Here is a 17,334-nt window from a genome sequence, read left to right as displayed (position 1 = left end):
AGTCTGAGGCAGTGGTTAAGTTGTTTGAGTGGTACCAGGAAGAATGTGGCCTTCCAGGTGAAAACAAAGCAAATATATTGTACCAAAGGACCAAGCATTCCTAATTTTCAATGTCATCATTCACACTTTAGACATTATGAATGGAGACCAAATTCTGATCACATTTGGGGTGCCTCCCTCATGCAGAAGGCAAAAGCAACTAGAAAAACATCAGAAACGATTTTTCTCTAGTTAAGAATTTACCAGCCCTTTATACTTACAGACAGGCTCCATGGGAAGAAGTCTGGACCATGGTGGGAATGGGTTGGGTCAGTTTCCTTAATGCAAGCAAGGAGCTTATACTATACAGATATCTCCACAATATTACAATATTATCTCTATATTGCAATAGGGGGACTGAGTTGGAAGAGCAGATTTTTTTTCTGCAGCATGAGGTGAAGTTTGAGTTAGACACCCCTTGTTCATATTCTTATCTATTACTTTACTTATCTATAACTTGTAATGTTTGACTATCTGGCTTTTAGTGATTCGTGTGAAGAAAGTGGAGTAATTTCAGTGAGGATATGGTGATACTTATTGTAATTCTCATGATGACATGTTCTTAATTTAATTGCACAATGGAATCTAGTAGATAGACACACATAGGCAGCCAGCGTCCATGACTTTCACACACTTCATGCGTATTTTCAGATCCAAGGGCTTTTTGTTCATATTCATACTAGTTGAGGTCCAGCAAATGATACTTCCTCTAAGGAAGCCAAATAAATGAAACAATGATAATTTGATACCTTTCTACACCACCCAAATTATCCCAGTGAGGCAATAGCCTCCCTGTTTTTAATGGCAGGACTACCTTACAAATCAATCTAGCTCAACATATTTTTATCTGCAGGCAGACAGGCAAGAAGTTTGGCATCCAGTTACACAAACACACACACACATATACTTCAATATTCTTTGAATTCCCAAATATGTGAGACTCTAAGGCTTATATAATTAAACTATATCCTTGATAACATACAGAGTTATTATTTCTATTAAAACATAAACAAGGTTTGGTAGCTGTGGTAACTAACATTCTTCAATTTCACCACCACACCTCTCCAGCAAGATGAGCCACAAAGGAATCTGATAGTCATCCCCCACCCCACCCCCAATTCAGTTTCTTTTTATGCTATTGAGAAATGCATCTGTGCAACTCTGCAGCTCCAGTTTCAGGAGAATAAGGGGAAAATGGAACTACCAATACGAATTTCCTTAAATGCTATCTCCAGATGGGCTTCACTTCTCAGCATCTTCTGGTCCATATGCTAATGTATTTGGAAAATCACCTGGTTTGAAAAGGTTGCACTAGAATTAGAACCTGAACAAATGTTCTCAATTGAATTATATGTTAAACAGAGACAAGTACACACATAGAGAAACTTTGCTTAGTATCATCAAAAGTTTGTATGAAGTTTGCCCACCAACTAGTCTTTTGGTGTTGATGCATGATGAAGGAAAAGGAAGGGTATGATTGATCGGTATGACTGGTATACATTCACCAATGGCTTTGCAGAGCATCATTTTACCACTTTTCAAACTGATCTTTTAATTGGTGCTAAAATATTTTGAAGTTATGATTAAAGAAAAAAATAATTTGCCACTGAATGAATTGGAATGAATATATTCTACCTATAATAACAAAATGCTTTAAAATAAACCAAACTCCAATTTCTACCTTTGCGAATTTAGTAAGGGAATCAGTGATTATATGATAAAATCAAAGTGGGCAAGTGATGCCATCTAAGACTTTTATGTTATCCTGTGAAAGAACAAATTATATAATTTGTATTAGTTGTTAGGACTGACAACATATGTGGTACAATGCTACAGTGAAGGCTGGATGATACTACAAATTGCTAGAGCAGAAACACTCATTAAATGTCTGGTGTTAAATGAACCCACATTAAAAGAGATAGAACTGGCATTAAGATTTCACTTGTCCTCTTCACACATTCAACATATACATTGAAACTGGCATACGGTAACTTTTTTATGCATATGAGTCAGTATTATCCAGATGTTTTACAAGTACTGTCCAGCAAAAAAATTACTCCTCTGACCCCATGTGAATGGCACCTGCATGTTCAGAAAATGTCTAGGTCTAGTAAATATAAAAGCAGTATTTATGTACTGCTTTTGTACAATATAGATTTAATGCAGGATCTTCTCCAAGGAGAAACATTCAGCTAAGGTTTATTTTAGTGTGTTTTGTTAAATCTCTGAATTCAAAACATCCCTCACAAAGAAAATATCATATGCTTTTCCATACTGAACAGCAAAGGCTAACACTTTAAATAAGGGATATTGCAGATTACAATTCATTTAACCTGAATTTATATCATTACTAGACAGAAGTGGTATACAGTCTGTTAAATGCAAAAGTGAGATGTGACAAGTCACTGTGAAGAACAGGAGAAAGCAGGTTGCAAGCAGAAAGAAAAGAAAAAGAAAATTATTTTCTCCATTACCTAAACTCAGTGGCTGCTGTTTTCTCTGATGCCCTTAGCCTCCAAAGTGTGGCAAAAAGAAAGTGTGAACAAATCTCAGTGCCTTGAGGGTGCTATTCCTTTAATGGTAGAGCTGTCCCGCCTATGCCAGGTGAACTCATGGCAACCACACCTGGATTTTTGTTAGGTGTGTCTCTAGGCTTATATCCAGGAGTGATGGAAAAACTGAAAGTGTTGATTGTGGACCTGGCTATTAGCCAGGCAGAGTCTGTCCTTCGTAGCTCATACCTTAAGCAGGCAGGAAAACATAAATCTTTCCACACAAAGAAAAATGAACCGAGAGCAATATAGCAGTGAATCTGAATAGTTGGAAGAAGAGTGAGAATCTTATCTGGATTTCTGATGAGGAGAGGAGGAAAGAAAACAATTTTCTGTTCAGTTCCCTGACAGGCATAAATTTCTCCTTAACATGTATAGAGTGTTTGTTTATTATAACAAAGGCTTGGAATTTTTAGAAGACTGAATGGAACAATAAAGCAGTGTGCTACCTTTTATTTTTCACACATGCAATCCTCCGCAAATATGCTGTAGTCATATATCATTCTTCTACATAATGTGCTCAGAACTAAAACCAGCATGACAATAAAGTAAAGCAACCTATTCACAATTGTAATTAGAAGTATAAAAATAAAAGAACACACTAGAGTGTCTATAATTTCAGAAAATTGTACTGAAAACAAATGTTGTGTTTACAAGCTATTCTTGACTTATAATCACTTGTTTACTGACCATTTGAAGTTACAGTGACAATGAAAAAAAGTGACTTATGACCGTTTTTCAGCATCTCCATGGACATGGGATCAAATTCCGGTACTTGGCAACTGATATATATTTATGACAGTTGCAATGTCCCAGGATCATGTGATCACCTTTTGCGACCTTCTGACAATCAATAGGGAAGCCAGATTCACTTAACAACCATGTTCACTTAACAACTCAGATTCACTTTAATGTTGAATTCAACAGTGGTTCAGGAATTTTAGTATCTTGAATATAGATATACACATAATACCATGAATATAGTGATATAACTGAACCCAAAAATTGTGGATGAATTCTCCATAGAATCTGGGTAAAGGACAAACGTAAAACCCAGATGAATCCACATGGATTAGAAAAATTGGCTTTGAGCAATATATACCCATCAATATTCTGGAAACATTCTGTGAAATATGACTAAAACCATCATGAAATTTGAACTCTATCTAAATTCAGCATCTGGGTTATGTAGCATCATCACCAGATTTGTAACTGGCTGACCAACCACACTCAACTTGTAGTCTTCAGTGGAACTGCATTTACATGGTGAGACGTATGCAGCAGGGTACCTCAAATGATTTGGATGAGGGGATAGATGGGAAACTCATCAAAGTTGCAGATGAGACCAAGATGGTAAGAACAACCAACACTCAAGAAAATAAACTCCAAATAGGCTCAAGATACAGAAGACAAAATCATCTAACAAAATGAAATTCAATGGTGAAAAAGTAAGGTACTACATTTAGGCAAGAAAAACCAATTGCACAGGTATAGAATAGTATCAATAGTATGTAGTAACTGCAAGATGGATCTTGGAGTCCTAGTGGACAATTACTTAAATATGAGCCAGCAGTGTACTATAGTTACCAAAAACCCAACGTAGTCCTAGGCTGAATTAATAGAGGGATAAAATCAAGATCGTGTGAAGTGTTAATACCACTTTATAATGCCAAATAATCCAATACAACACTTGGAATACTGCACCCAGTTTTGGTCACCGTGATACAAAAAAAATATGTTGAGATTCTAGAAAGAGTGCAGAGAAGAGCAACAAGATTCTTAGGGGACTGGGATCTAAAACATGCGAACAGCTGCACAAATTGGGTATGTGTAATTTAACGAAATGAAAAACTGGGGTGACATAATAACATTGTTGCAATAGCTAATAGTTAAGGGGCTGCTACTAAAGCACCTGAAGGCAGGACAAGAAGTAATTGATGGAAATTAATCAAGAAGAGAAGCACCTAGAACTAAGGAGAAATTTCCCGATAGAACTATTAATCAGTGGAATGTTTTGCCATCAGAATTTGTGGGTCCTCCAACACAATAAACTTAGAGAGAGCTTGGGAAAAATTCCATGGATGAGAATCCTCAAGGGGAAAACAACTCAAGAAGCTTGGGAAATTTTGAAAAATGAGATTGCAAAAGCCCAGTCTAGCACAATACCAATGAAGAAGAAAAATAACAGTTCCCAAAAGAAACCAGCATGGCTGCATAAAGAACGATCTGACAAACTGAAAGACAAAAAAGTTAAGTATAAAAAGTGGAAAGAGGGGGTCATAACTAAGGCAGAATATCAGCAAATAGACCCAAGCCCGTAAAGATGAAGTAAGGAAAGTTAAGGCTCAAAATGAAGAAAGGCTTGCCACAAAAGTAAAAATTAACAAAAAAAGCTTCTTCCAACATGTTAAAAACAAAAAAAAAGGTTAAGGAAACAATTGGTCCATTGCTAGGAGAAAGCGGCAAGAAGGTGACAAGCAACAGGGAGAAAGCAGAACTATTTAACTCATGTTTTGCATCTGTCTTTACACAAAGGGATAAAACAGTCCAACCTATCAAAAGCAGCACCACAAAAATCATATTAGGAACACAAGTTGAAATAGGGAAGAAAATGGTAAGCGAGCACCTGTCTACCCTAGACGAGTTCAAATCACCAGGACCAGATGGATTACACCCCAGGGCTCTGAAGGAACTCACAGACGAGATCTCAGAACCACTGAATTATATCTTTCAGAGATCCTGGAACACCAGGGAACTACCAGAGGACTGGAAAAGAGCTGATGTGGTTCCCATCTTCAAAAAAGGGAAAAAAAAGGTCCAGGAAACTACAGACCTATCAGCCTGACCTCAATACCAGGAAAGATTCTACAAAAAATAATCAAGCAACGAATTTGCGAACACCTAGAAGCAAACAAAATAATAGCCAAAAGCCAAAATGGATTTGTCAAAAACAGATCATGCCAGACTAATCTTATTGCATTCTTTGATAATGTGACAAAATTAGTGGACCAGAGGAATACCGTCAATATAGTTTACTTGGACTTCAGTAAGGCTTTTGTTAAGGTAGACCATAACCTACTACTAGATAAAGTAGAAGAATGTGGGTTAGACAGCATCACCACCAGATGGATTCGTAACTGGCTGACCAACCACACTCAACGTGTAGTCCTCAATGGAACTGCATCTACATGGAGGGAAGTATGCAGTGGAGTACCCCAAGGCTCTGTTTTAGGCCCAGTACTCTTCAACATCTTCATCAATGATTTGGATAATAATAATAATAATAATAATAATAATAATAATAATAATAATAATAATAATAATAATAATAATAATAATAATAATAATAATAATAATAATAATAATAATAATAATAATAATAATAATAATAATAATAATAATAATAAAAAAATAATAATAATAAATATTTATTTCTTAGCCGCACCCTCTCCCGAAGGACTCGGGGCGGCGTACAACAAAACATAGGAAATAAATATATCGACATACATATAACAAAACATATACCAAGACATATATACGACATATACAAGGAGGAGGTGAACTGATAGATAAAAACAAGTAAAAACACAATGTTTAAAAACCCCTAAATAAATTGAATGCAATTAAAATACCCCAAATAAAAAACCCGTCAGGAGCGATATAGTTGGATCAAAGTTGAGCCAGGCCAGCAACTTGAAAAAGGTGGGTCTTGAGCTTTACACGAAAGGAGCGGAGGTCAGAGGTATTCCTAATATCCGGGAGGAGGTCATTCCACAGGGCTGGGCCCGCCACAGAGAAGGCTCTACTCCTAGGCGCCGCCCCTCGATGAGGGAATAAATGGGGAACTCATCAAATTTGCAGATGACACCAAGCTGGCAGGAATAGCCAACACTCCAGAAGATACAGAAGGATCTTGACAAACGTGAACATTGGGCACTATCTAATAAAATGAAATTCAATAGTGAAAAGAGTAAGGTTCTACATTTAGGCAACAAAAACGGAATGCACAGGTACAGTATAGATGATACCTTGCTCAACAGTAGTAACTGTGAAAGGGATCTTAGAGTCTAGTGGACAACCATTTAAATATGAGCCAGCAGTGTGCAGCAGCTGCCAAAAAAACCAACTCAGTTCTAGGCTGCATCAACAGAGGGATAGAATCAAGATCACGTGAAGTGTTAATACCACTTTATAATGCCTTGGTAAGGCCACACTTGGAATACTGAATTCAGTTCTGATCGCCACGATGTAAAAAAGATGTGGAGACTCTAGAAAGAGTGCAGAGAAGAGCAACAAAGATGATTAGGGGACTGGAGACTAAAACATATGAAGAACGGTTGCAGGAACTGGGTATGTCACCTTAAGAGAAAGAAGGACTAGGGGAGACATGATAGCATTGTTCCAATATCTCAGGGGTTGCCACAAAGAATAGGGAGTCAAACTATTCTCCAAGGCACCTGAGGGTAGAAAAAGAAGCAATGGGTGGAAACTAATCAAGGAGAGAAGCAACTTAGAACTGAGGAGAAATTTCCTGACAGTTAGAACAATTAATCAGTGGAACAGCTTGCCTCCAGAAGTTGTGAATGCCCCAACACTGGAAGTCTTTAAGAAGATGTTGGATAGCTATTTGTCTGAAACGGTATAGGGTTTCCTGCCTAGGCAGGGTGTTGGACTAGAAGACCTCCAAGGTCCCTTCCAACTCTACTATTGTATTGTATTATTATTGTACTGGAAGTTCTTAAGAAGAGATTGGACAGCTATTTATCTAAAATGATATCAGTTTCTTACTTGGTTGGACTAGAAGATGTCCAAAGTCCCTTTTGGGAGAGGGGGCGGTATATAAGTGCTAATAAATAAAGTCCCTTCCAACTCTGTTTTTCTGTTATTCTATTATTCTCTAGCTGATGTTATAAATACAGTTGAGAAGCATATGTCTAATTCTCAATGTAGGTCATCTGCAAAGAAAGCCAAAACTGACTGATAATTAATATAAATTTAGATTGATAAAGATTCAAATAATCAGCCTTATCCAATAAATCTGGAGTTATGCCACCATCACCATTCATGAAAGGGAAATTTGAAGCCATTTTGAGAATTCATTTCAATAGAAAAGTGGGCCTTAGACAAATAAATAAATGGTTCAATAGTTGTCTAGTCATCAGGAGACAGTGGAAGGTTTTAAAATAAAGAATTTATAATTGCTTCCTTCAGTGGAAATGAAATATAATCCTCCTTCAAAGAATGGATTATAATCTCTGCAATTTAATCAACCAATTTGCCTCTGGCACCTTTTATAAACTAAGATAATTACAGGTCTAAAAGTATGAGACTGAACAAAAAGAAGCTCATCCATTAAAATTGGATGCATGCCAGCCTCAATATTCTCAACATACTTGACTCTCAGTGTAGAGTCCAGCTTGAAATAGATGTGAGCAATCTGCTGAACAAAATTTATTTCTGCATTACTTATAAGCTCCTTCTCAATGTATGAGTCCAGAGCAGTTGCCCTTGGACTTGCAGAAATATTGGTCATATTGGCACCAAAATTCTGATATTTCTGAAGGCAAGAAATTGTTTTGGAATTTCAAAATCTTGTTTATTTATAAGATTTATTTAATACAATACAATAGTAGAGTTGGAAGGGACCTTGGAGGTCTTCTAGTCCAACCCCCTGCCTAGGCAGGAAACCCTATACCGTTTCAGAGAAATGGCTATCCAACATCTTCTTAAAGACTTCCAGGGCATTCACAACTTCTGGAGGCAAGCTGTTCCATTGATTAATTGTTCTAACTGTCAGGAAATTTCCCCTCAGTTCTAAGTTGCTTCTCTCCTTGATTAGTTTCCACCCATTGCTTCTTTTTCTACCCTCAGGTGCCTTGGAGAGTAGTTTGACTCCCTCTTCTTTGTGGCAACCTCTGAGATATTGGAACACTGCTATCATGTCTCCCCTAGTCCTTCTTTTCATTAAATTAGACATACCCAGTTCCTGTAACCATTCTTCATATGTTTTAGTTTAGAGTCCCCTATTAATCTTTGTTGCTCTTCTCTGCACTCTTTCTAGAGTCTCCACATCTTTTCTACATCGTGGCGACCAGAACTGAATGCAGTATTCCAAATGTGGCCTTACCAAGGCATTATAAAGTGGTATTAACACTTCATGTGATCTTGATTCTATCCCTCTGTTTATGTAGCCTAGAACCGTGTTCGCTTTTTTGGCATCTGCTGCACACTGCTGGCTCATATTTAAATGGTTGTCCACTAGGACTCCAAGATCCATTTAATAGTTACTACTACTGAGCAAGGTATCATCTATACTGTACCTGTGCATTCCATTTTTGTTGCCTAAATGTAGAACCTTACTATTTTCACCATTGAATTTCATTTTATTAGATAGTGCCCAATGTTCAAGTTTGTTAAGATCCTTCTGTATCTTAAGCCTATCTTCTGGAGTGTTGGCTATTCCTGCCAGCTTGGTGTCATCTGCAAATTTGATGAGTTCCCCATTTATTCCCTCATCCAAATCATTGATGAAGATGTTGAAGAGTACTGGGCCTAAAACAGAGCCTTGGGGTACTCCACTGCATACTTCCTTCCATGTAGATGCAGTTCCATTGAGGACTACACATTGAGTGCGGTTGGTCAGCCAGTTACGAATCCATCTGGTGGTGATGCTGTCTAACCCACATTCTTCTACTTTATCTAGTAGTAGGTTATGGTCTACCTTATCAAAAGCCTTACTGAAGTCCAAATAAACTATATCGACGGTATTCCTCTGGTCCACTAATTTTGTCACATTATCAAAGAATGCAATAAGATTAGTCTGGCATGATCTGTTTTTGACAAATCCATGTTGGCTTTTGGCTATTACTTTGTTTGCTTCTAGGTGTTCGCAAATTTGTTGCTTGATTATTTTTTGCAGAATCTTTCCTGGTATTGAGGTCAGGCTGATAGGTCTGTAGTTTCCTGGATCTATTATTTTCCCTTTTTTGAAGATGGGAACCACGTCAGCTCTTTTCCAGTCTTCTGGTAGTTCCCCAGTGTTCCAGGATCTCTGAAAGATATAATTCAGTGGTTCTGAGATCTCCTCTGTGAGTTCCTTCAGAACCCTGGGGTGTAATCCATCTGGTCCTGGTGATTTGAACTCGTCTAGGGTAGACAGGTGCTCACTTACCATTTTCTTCCCTATTTCAATTTGTGTTCCTAATCTGATTTTTGTGGTGCTGCTTTTGATAGTTTGGACTGTTTTATCCCTTTGTGTAAAGACAGATGCAAAACATGAGTTAAATAGTTCTGCTTTCTCCCTGTTGCTTGTCACCTTTTTGCCACTTTCTCCTAGCAATGGACCAATTGTTTCCTTAACTTTTTTCTTGTTTTTAACATGTTGGAAGAAGCTTTTTTTGTTACCGTATATACTTGAGTATAAGCCGAATTTTTCAGCCCACTTTTTGGGCTGAAAAATCCACTTCGGCTTATACTCCAGTGAACAAAAAAAAAAAAAAAAAACTTACTTGCGCGTGGCCGAGGCTTCGGTGCTTCCGGGATCGCCATTCACAGAAGATGCAGCTCCCAGCGTGACACGTCATCCGGATGGGCTGCGAATGAAGAAAGTCCTACCGCGCAGGTGCAGTACAGCTTAAACGCAATAGAGGTAAGGAGCCTGCGCATGCTCTGTTTCATAGCATGAAAGACTAGCATGAAACCCGGACGCAAACGAGCAATATATATATATATATATATATATATATATATATATATATATATATATATATATATATATATATATATATATATATATATATATATATATATATATATATATATATATATATATATATATATATATATATATATATATATACATACATACATACATACATACATACATACATACATACATACATACATATATATATATATATATATATATATATTACCGTGAGCTGCTGCATTTCCCAGCCTCGGCTTATACTCGAGTCAATAACTTTTTCCAGTTTTTTGGGGTAAAATAAGGGGTCTCGGCTTATACTCGAGTCGGCTTATACTCAAGTATATACGGTAATTTTTACTTTTGTGGCAAGCCTTTCTTCATTATGAGCCTTAGCTTTCCTCACTTCATCTTTACAGGCTCGGGCTATTTGCTGATATTCTGCCTTAGTTATGTCCCCCTCCTTCCACTTTTTATACTTAACTTTTTTGTCTTTCAGTTTGTCAGATTGTTCTTTATGCAGCCATGCTGGTTTCTTTTGGGAGCTGTTATTTTTCTTCTTCATTGGTATTGTGCTAGACTGGGCTTTTGTAATCTCATTTTTCAAAATTTCCCAAGCTTCTTGAGTTGTTTTCCCCTTGAGGATTCTCATCCATGGAATTTTTTCCATGCTCTCTCTAAGTTTATTGAAATTAGCTTTCTTAAAGTCCAAGACTCTAGTTTGATTTTGTTCTACTACTTGTGTTTGCATAATGTTGAATTGCAATATTGCATGGTCACTTGCCCCCAGGGTTCCTGTGGCTTCAACACCTTCTATCATTTCCTCTCTGTTAGTGAGAATTAAATCTAATGTGGCCGATCCCCTTGTTCCCCTCTCTACTTTTTGGAAAACAAAGTTGTCTGCTAGGTTTGTTAGGAACCTGTTGGATCTTCCACTTGGTGCAGAGTTTGTTTCCCAGTTGATGTCAGGGTAGTTAAAATCTCCCATTACTATTGTGGTGCGCTTCCTACATACCTTAGTTAGCTGACTAGCAAAAAGTTCATCTACTTCCTCTGCTTGGTTGGGTGGCCTGTAGTATAGACCTATGGCAATGTCATTTCCTCCACAACCTTTAATATTGACCCAAATGCATTCAAGATAGTTCTCATCATTGTTGTGCTCTATTTCTGTAGAGATGTAGTTATTTCTTATATATTGTGCAACTCCACCTCCTCTTTTATTTGGTCTATTTCTTTTAAATAATTTAAATCCTTCTAGCTGTATGTTCCATTTGTCGGTTTCATCCCACCATCATCACACCATCCCACCATTTCATCCCACTATTTATATATATATATACTGTACAACTTCAGCCTGAATGGCTGCCCATGTACTCTACAAGTTAAGATTATAATAGAGTCTGCCCATTATGGTTGTAAGCTGTAACAGTTGCAAAATGGTTTGGTCATGTGACCAACTAGTTTTATTACCTTTTTCATGGTTTTGGTTAAGCAAACATAGTGATCATAAAGTGAATGCTGTGGTCATTAAGTGAACCCATTGTTCACTAGGGTACATTTTGCTGAAAAATGAAAGTAAGTGCTGGTTTTCACCAAAACCATTGCAAACTGAGGGCATATGACAGCAGGATGATGCAAACATCCATAAATGCACCCATGCTGCTGAGTGCCTGAAGTGTGGTCATGTGACCATGGGTGGGGGGAGACCAGCATCAGAACTTTGGATCCAGGTCATAAATCCCCTTTCTGGATCCGTTGCAATTTTGAATGGTTGCTAAGCAACCAGTCGAAGTCAAGGACTACTTGTAAATGATATAAATAGGAGCATAGTAACCATTTACTACTGTAATATTAATAAAAATTGTACATTCAATGCATAATACACAAATAAGAGTTTTTATAAAATAACCCATAAAATTCCTTTTGAAACACCTAAGTCTTAACAAATCTTCAGAAAGTTGTGTGAATTGAAGCAAGCTATCCCAACTTTAGCAAGGCTCCTGAGACTACTAGAAACAAGCAGGCCTTATCAAGTCTTCAAAAGGCCACAAGAATGGTATTGCACAAAAATGCTTGGTCCAAGTTAAAACCTCTAATCCACACATAATAAGGAAAAACAAAACCATGGCTCAGCTATATGGTTTCCAGTTGGGCAATGCCCCTCTTTCTTTTTCTTTTTCTTTGAGTCAGTACTGACTACTGACAGTGGGATTAGCTGGACTGCAGTTTTCTTGGCAAGATTTTTGTCATACTATACACATTTGGTTGGGGCAGGAAGAATCTACTTGGGAAAGGCAGTCTTGCAGATATGCTGCCATTATAGGTAAAGAGCAGCATCTTGCCAAGCAGTGCAGTTCCTGTAATAGTGATACCAGTATGCCAGTAACAAAAAGGAGAGAAGCAATTAAGGAGAAACTTCCTGACAGTGAGAGCAATTAATCAGTGGAACAACTTGCCTCCAGAAGTTGTAAATGCTCCAACACTGGAAGACTTAAAGAAGGGACTGTACAGCCACATGTATGCTTGACCAGAGGGTTGGACTAGAAGACCTCCAAGATTCCTTCCAACTCTACTAATTTGATTTATTCTCCAACCCCCTGTCCTAAAGGCAGAACAAGAAGAAATGAATGGAAACAATTTCTTGAGGGAAGCAACCTAAAACTAAGTAGAAATTTCCTAATTGTAGGAACAATAGATCAGTGGAACAACTTGCCTCAAGAAGTTGTGGGTGCTTCATCACTGGAGGTTTTAAAGAAGAGACTGGACAGCCATTTGTCTGGAATAGTTGTATAGAGTCTCCTGTTTGAGCAGGTGGTTGGACTAGAAGGCCTCCAAGGCCCCTTCCAGTTCTATTCTGATTGAACTATCCCTAAATATGCAGACTGTGGTTCTGTACAACTGGAAGTTTTTGGGTGGTCTTCAAGAGCAGCTCTACATAAAGCAAATTATAGTAATCTAGATGCAAGATGCAAGGCATGAATGATCTTCTTTAGTATCTTCAGCTCAAGATAAGTTTCCTGGTGCATTTCCCAGTGCTAAGTAAAAGGCCTCCTGAGCATGGTTTTCTTCCAGCAATGGTTGTGAATCCAAGGAGACCCAACTTGCAAGTCTACATTTGATACTGAAGAACCAAGTTGCTACTAATCTAGAATCTAGAGGCTTTTGAATGAAAAGCCACTCCAAATTAATAATTGAGCCTGAGCCTGATTTCTCACATGCAAATCCATGCAGATCCACTTGCAGTCTTCACACACCACCTGAGCAGTTTTGCTTGTAAAGAAATATAGACTTGGGGAAAGGTATGAAAGAGCCATTCAAATGGATAAAAAGCAATGGGCTATTCAGGAGGGATGCAGAGAAGCAATTATGCAATCCAGAGATGGAAATAAGAAATTCCAACAAACCTGCCTTGATTTGTCTGATATAAGATGGAACAGAGAGAAACTTGGACAGGCTCTTAAGATGACATCAGCCCTTCAAGCTTGGCCAGATCAAGAAACAGATACTACAGGGATTCCAGTTTATTTTTCTAGGGTATAATAACAGGATCTGGAAAGCATGTCCAAATTTCTCTCTGTTCCATTTATGCTAGACAAATCAGGGAAGGGTTATTTGGAGTTTCTCAGCCAGTGGTGAAGATACACAATAGGGTATTATCTGTATATTAACGATACTTCATCCTTAACTGGCAGATGACTTCTTTCAATATCTATGGAGATTCTCAATCATCCAGGTTATGGTTGCCCCAAAGGCACTTATTCCAAAAGACAGCTGGACTTTCTTGTTTTTTTTCTTTGAAAATGATTCGCTTCTGAAGAACCGAAGAAGCTTCTTGAATGAGAAGCAAATCATTCTCAAATACCAAACCAAGAAAGTCCAGTTGCCTTTTGGAAAAAGCACCTTTGGGACTTCTTCCAATAATTTCATGCAGAAGATAAAAAGGGTAGGGGAAAGATTCAAGCCCCATGGCACCCCTTTATGGAATTCCCCCACTAAGCCCTGTTGAAGAAATGATAACATCAAGTCAGTCCTTCTCTGATGTTGGTGGCAGAAACAAGCTAGGAAATCTTGCTATGGATGAAAGGAGAAATTGGAAGAAAGAAGGGAAGAGTGCATATCTTATCTTCCATCTCCTTTGCTGCTTTGGGAAGCAGTAGAAAGGCGAAAGTAGAATGGCTCCTCTGGTGCTACTTCACTTATGATCTCTCCATGGGATAGAGAATTGACTGTTCTCCACCCTACCCCTCTCTTTCCTCCCACTTCTTTTCAAGACACAGCCCTACATTGCTTGATAGCTAAGGGCTGAAAGTTGGTTCAGCCTTTCTTTAAGGAGCCATACTTTAAGTCAGTCCCTTCACTGAATAGCAGCATTGTATACAAGATATAGACTCTGCTTCTGTGGTACGTGCGCAGAAACATTGCATGCACATATATAAGGAGGCATGCTGCAGGGGGACTCAGCATGAACATGTAATGAAAGTAACGTTGTATTCTTGGTTGTGTTTTGGGGTGTATCTAGTGTGCTCTGTCCAGATATTCTTATTCTTTGTCTTGGTTTTACACTTTTAAAAGCTTCCTAAAATTGTTCTGGAGTTGGCGCATTGCTCAGTCCCTTTGTTAAGGTCCATCATACGAAAGGGGAGGAGTTTGCTTTGGAAGGATCCAAGAAGGTGTTTGTATGGAGTTGCATTGTTACATCATGAAATTCTGTGTTTCTGATGAAATCCTGATATTCAGTGCTCCATCCCAGGGCAAAGTCTTTATATATAGGCACTGAATTAACTGTTCCAGAACCCGGATGCTGGACTAGATAGGCTTTTGTTAGATCCTGCAGGTCTCTCTTATACCTTAACTCCTTTTTGCTATAAATTAACAAACGGTGTTCCTAGGAATCTTGTTAATCTCTTTTCTTCAAGTGAGTCACATTACTCTGGATAATTAAAAGAAAAACCCATGTTGACTCAGCATGGGTGGAGGACTCTGTCTCAACAACATGGTTTTATTTGTTCCTCTGATTTTCCCCCTCCTGTCAAAGTTTATTAGTGAGTTAATTCCATAATTTAAAAAAACTGGAAGCTGCTTCCGTCTTTTGCCCATTTCTGTGCTCCCAGTCAAATCATCCTATTCCATGGAAATCTAGGTTATAAAGGAAGTAAAAAGTTTTTTACGGGAACATAAAGGGAGTTATTTTAATGATTCACAAAGAAAAAAGGGGTTAGTTTGAAACTGTAATATTCATTATCTGATGAAAATTTATTGCTGCCTGTTTGAAGCAACCAACCATAACAATATTTAAAAATAAACTTATTTAATGAAGGACCTAAAAATCATTGTGAAGTATGATTAAGTATCTGAATAATTCAGTCTTGCACAGTCTGTTGCCCTCAGATTTGCTATGATTATAACTCCCATTTTTTTGGCAGCAAAGAGGACATCTTCTTGGGGACAAAAAAAGAATTATTCTTAAAGGAAAAGAGTTTGGTGTAGCACTTTAAAGCCATCAGGTTAGAAAGTAAGAGACTGTGAGTTCCAATTCCACTTTAGGTATAAAGTTGTGTAGGAAACTAGCACCCTCCCCTCTCCTAGAAAAATGAGATATTTTAAGAAATATTAAAAGGGCAGAATATGTCCCTTATAAGGGAGGCAGAAACTCAGCCCCCCCGACCTTTGTCAATGGGCCATCAAGGCCTGGGCCAGTCTATTCTACATAACAAAGATCTACCTCCTTCAGGCAGAGCCATAGGAGAAATTGCCCAAAGCCCCTTCATTACATCATCACCCAGCAAGGCTCAACAAAGCTGGGACACAAACACAACTGACAAAGTTACCTCTGCATGACTCCATGGGAGTCTGACAACCAATCAGAATACAAGCTCAAATTCAAAAGCCCAGAGAGGACATAAAACCCAGGCACTCTCAGCATCTCTTCTCTTCCTTTTTTTGCCTCAAACCATGTGATCCTGTTCATCACTAAACCATCTTTCCAAACAGCCATCATCTTTCCAGTATCTTTCTTCCCACTTAGAACTGAACCCAGATAGTCATTTCTTCCAACAGTTGCATCACTGCATGTCAGCTCAATTTGTTTCAGTTCTAAGAAGGAAAGGACTAACCACTTCCAGAATCTTGCGAAAACTGCAAAGACTAGCCTGGGCATTAGTCAAGAATCAACAATGACTTGGGCACACATTCCATAGCAAGAGAGTAGTGGAGTGGTTGTATTGGAGAGTATAGATTACTCATTGTTTTAACCAAAAGGCCTGGTTAAAAGAATAGAGTATCCTTAGACCGAAGAATAGAAGATTAAGAGGTGAATCAGCATTCCAATATCAGGAGGATCATAATGTAAATCAGTGTTTCTCATCCTTGGAACTTTAAGTTGTATGGATTGCAACTACCAGAATTCCCCAGCCAGCCATGTTAGTTGGAGAATTCTGGGAGTTGAAGTCCTCATATCTTAAAGTGCCCAAGATTGTGAAATACTGATATAGAGGATGAAATGGAACTGTTCTCCTTTGAACAAGATAAAAACCGGTAAATGGAAATCGCACAGAAATAGAGATTTGAGTTAGCATCGTGAGAATGTTTCTAGGTATATGAAATATTAAATTGTGGGCCAGATTTTTTTGGGGGAATGGGTACATTCTCCATTGCAAGCATTTCCTCAGTCTGGATAGCCATTTGCTAAGGTTGCTGTAGGGAGTTTGAAGTTTGAGGAGGATTTACAGAGGTTCAGAGTCCATGAACAAAAGCAGCAGTGCCTTTCCCTAAAATTGACTACTAAACAACAATGGTTGGAAGAAAGCCAGGAACTGAGTCACTTGTGAGCTTGATTCCAGCTACTGGTATGAATTGCTCACATGTTTGTTAGTTTTAGTTAACTTTATCAACATGCATGTATCTTTTTTTTAAAAAAAATGCCTAATACCATTTGATGGACTTTGGGACAGGTAAAAACAGAACAGAACTTTATGCTTGAAAAAGCTGTTCTGACTGGGTGATCTGGACTAGGGGTCTACAACCTTGGCAATTTTAAGA

At 38.1% G+C, this 17,334-nt stretch overlaps 1 protein-coding gene across 1 annotated transcript in view; it reads right to left on the bottom strand.

Moving 5' to 3' along the window:
• Positions 1 to 2,564, bottom strand: part of TNS4 (tensin 4) — a 38,993-nt gene extending 36,429 nt beyond the window's left edge. The window contains exon 1 of the mRNA XM_081932881.1: positions 2,514 to 2,564. The gene's annotated coding sequence lies outside the window, so the exon portion shown is untranslated. The remainder of the gene's footprint in view (positions 1 to 2,513) is intronic.
• Positions 2,565 to 17,334: the final 14,770 nt, after the last annotated feature.

This window comes from Natrix helvetica (genome assembly GCF_964273705.1).
Source record: "Natrix helvetica genome assembly, chromosome: Z".
NCBI lineage: Eukaryota > Metazoa > Chordata > Lepidosauria > Squamata > Natricidae > Natrix > Natrix helvetica.
This window is presented reverse-complemented; position numbering and strand designations above follow the sequence as displayed.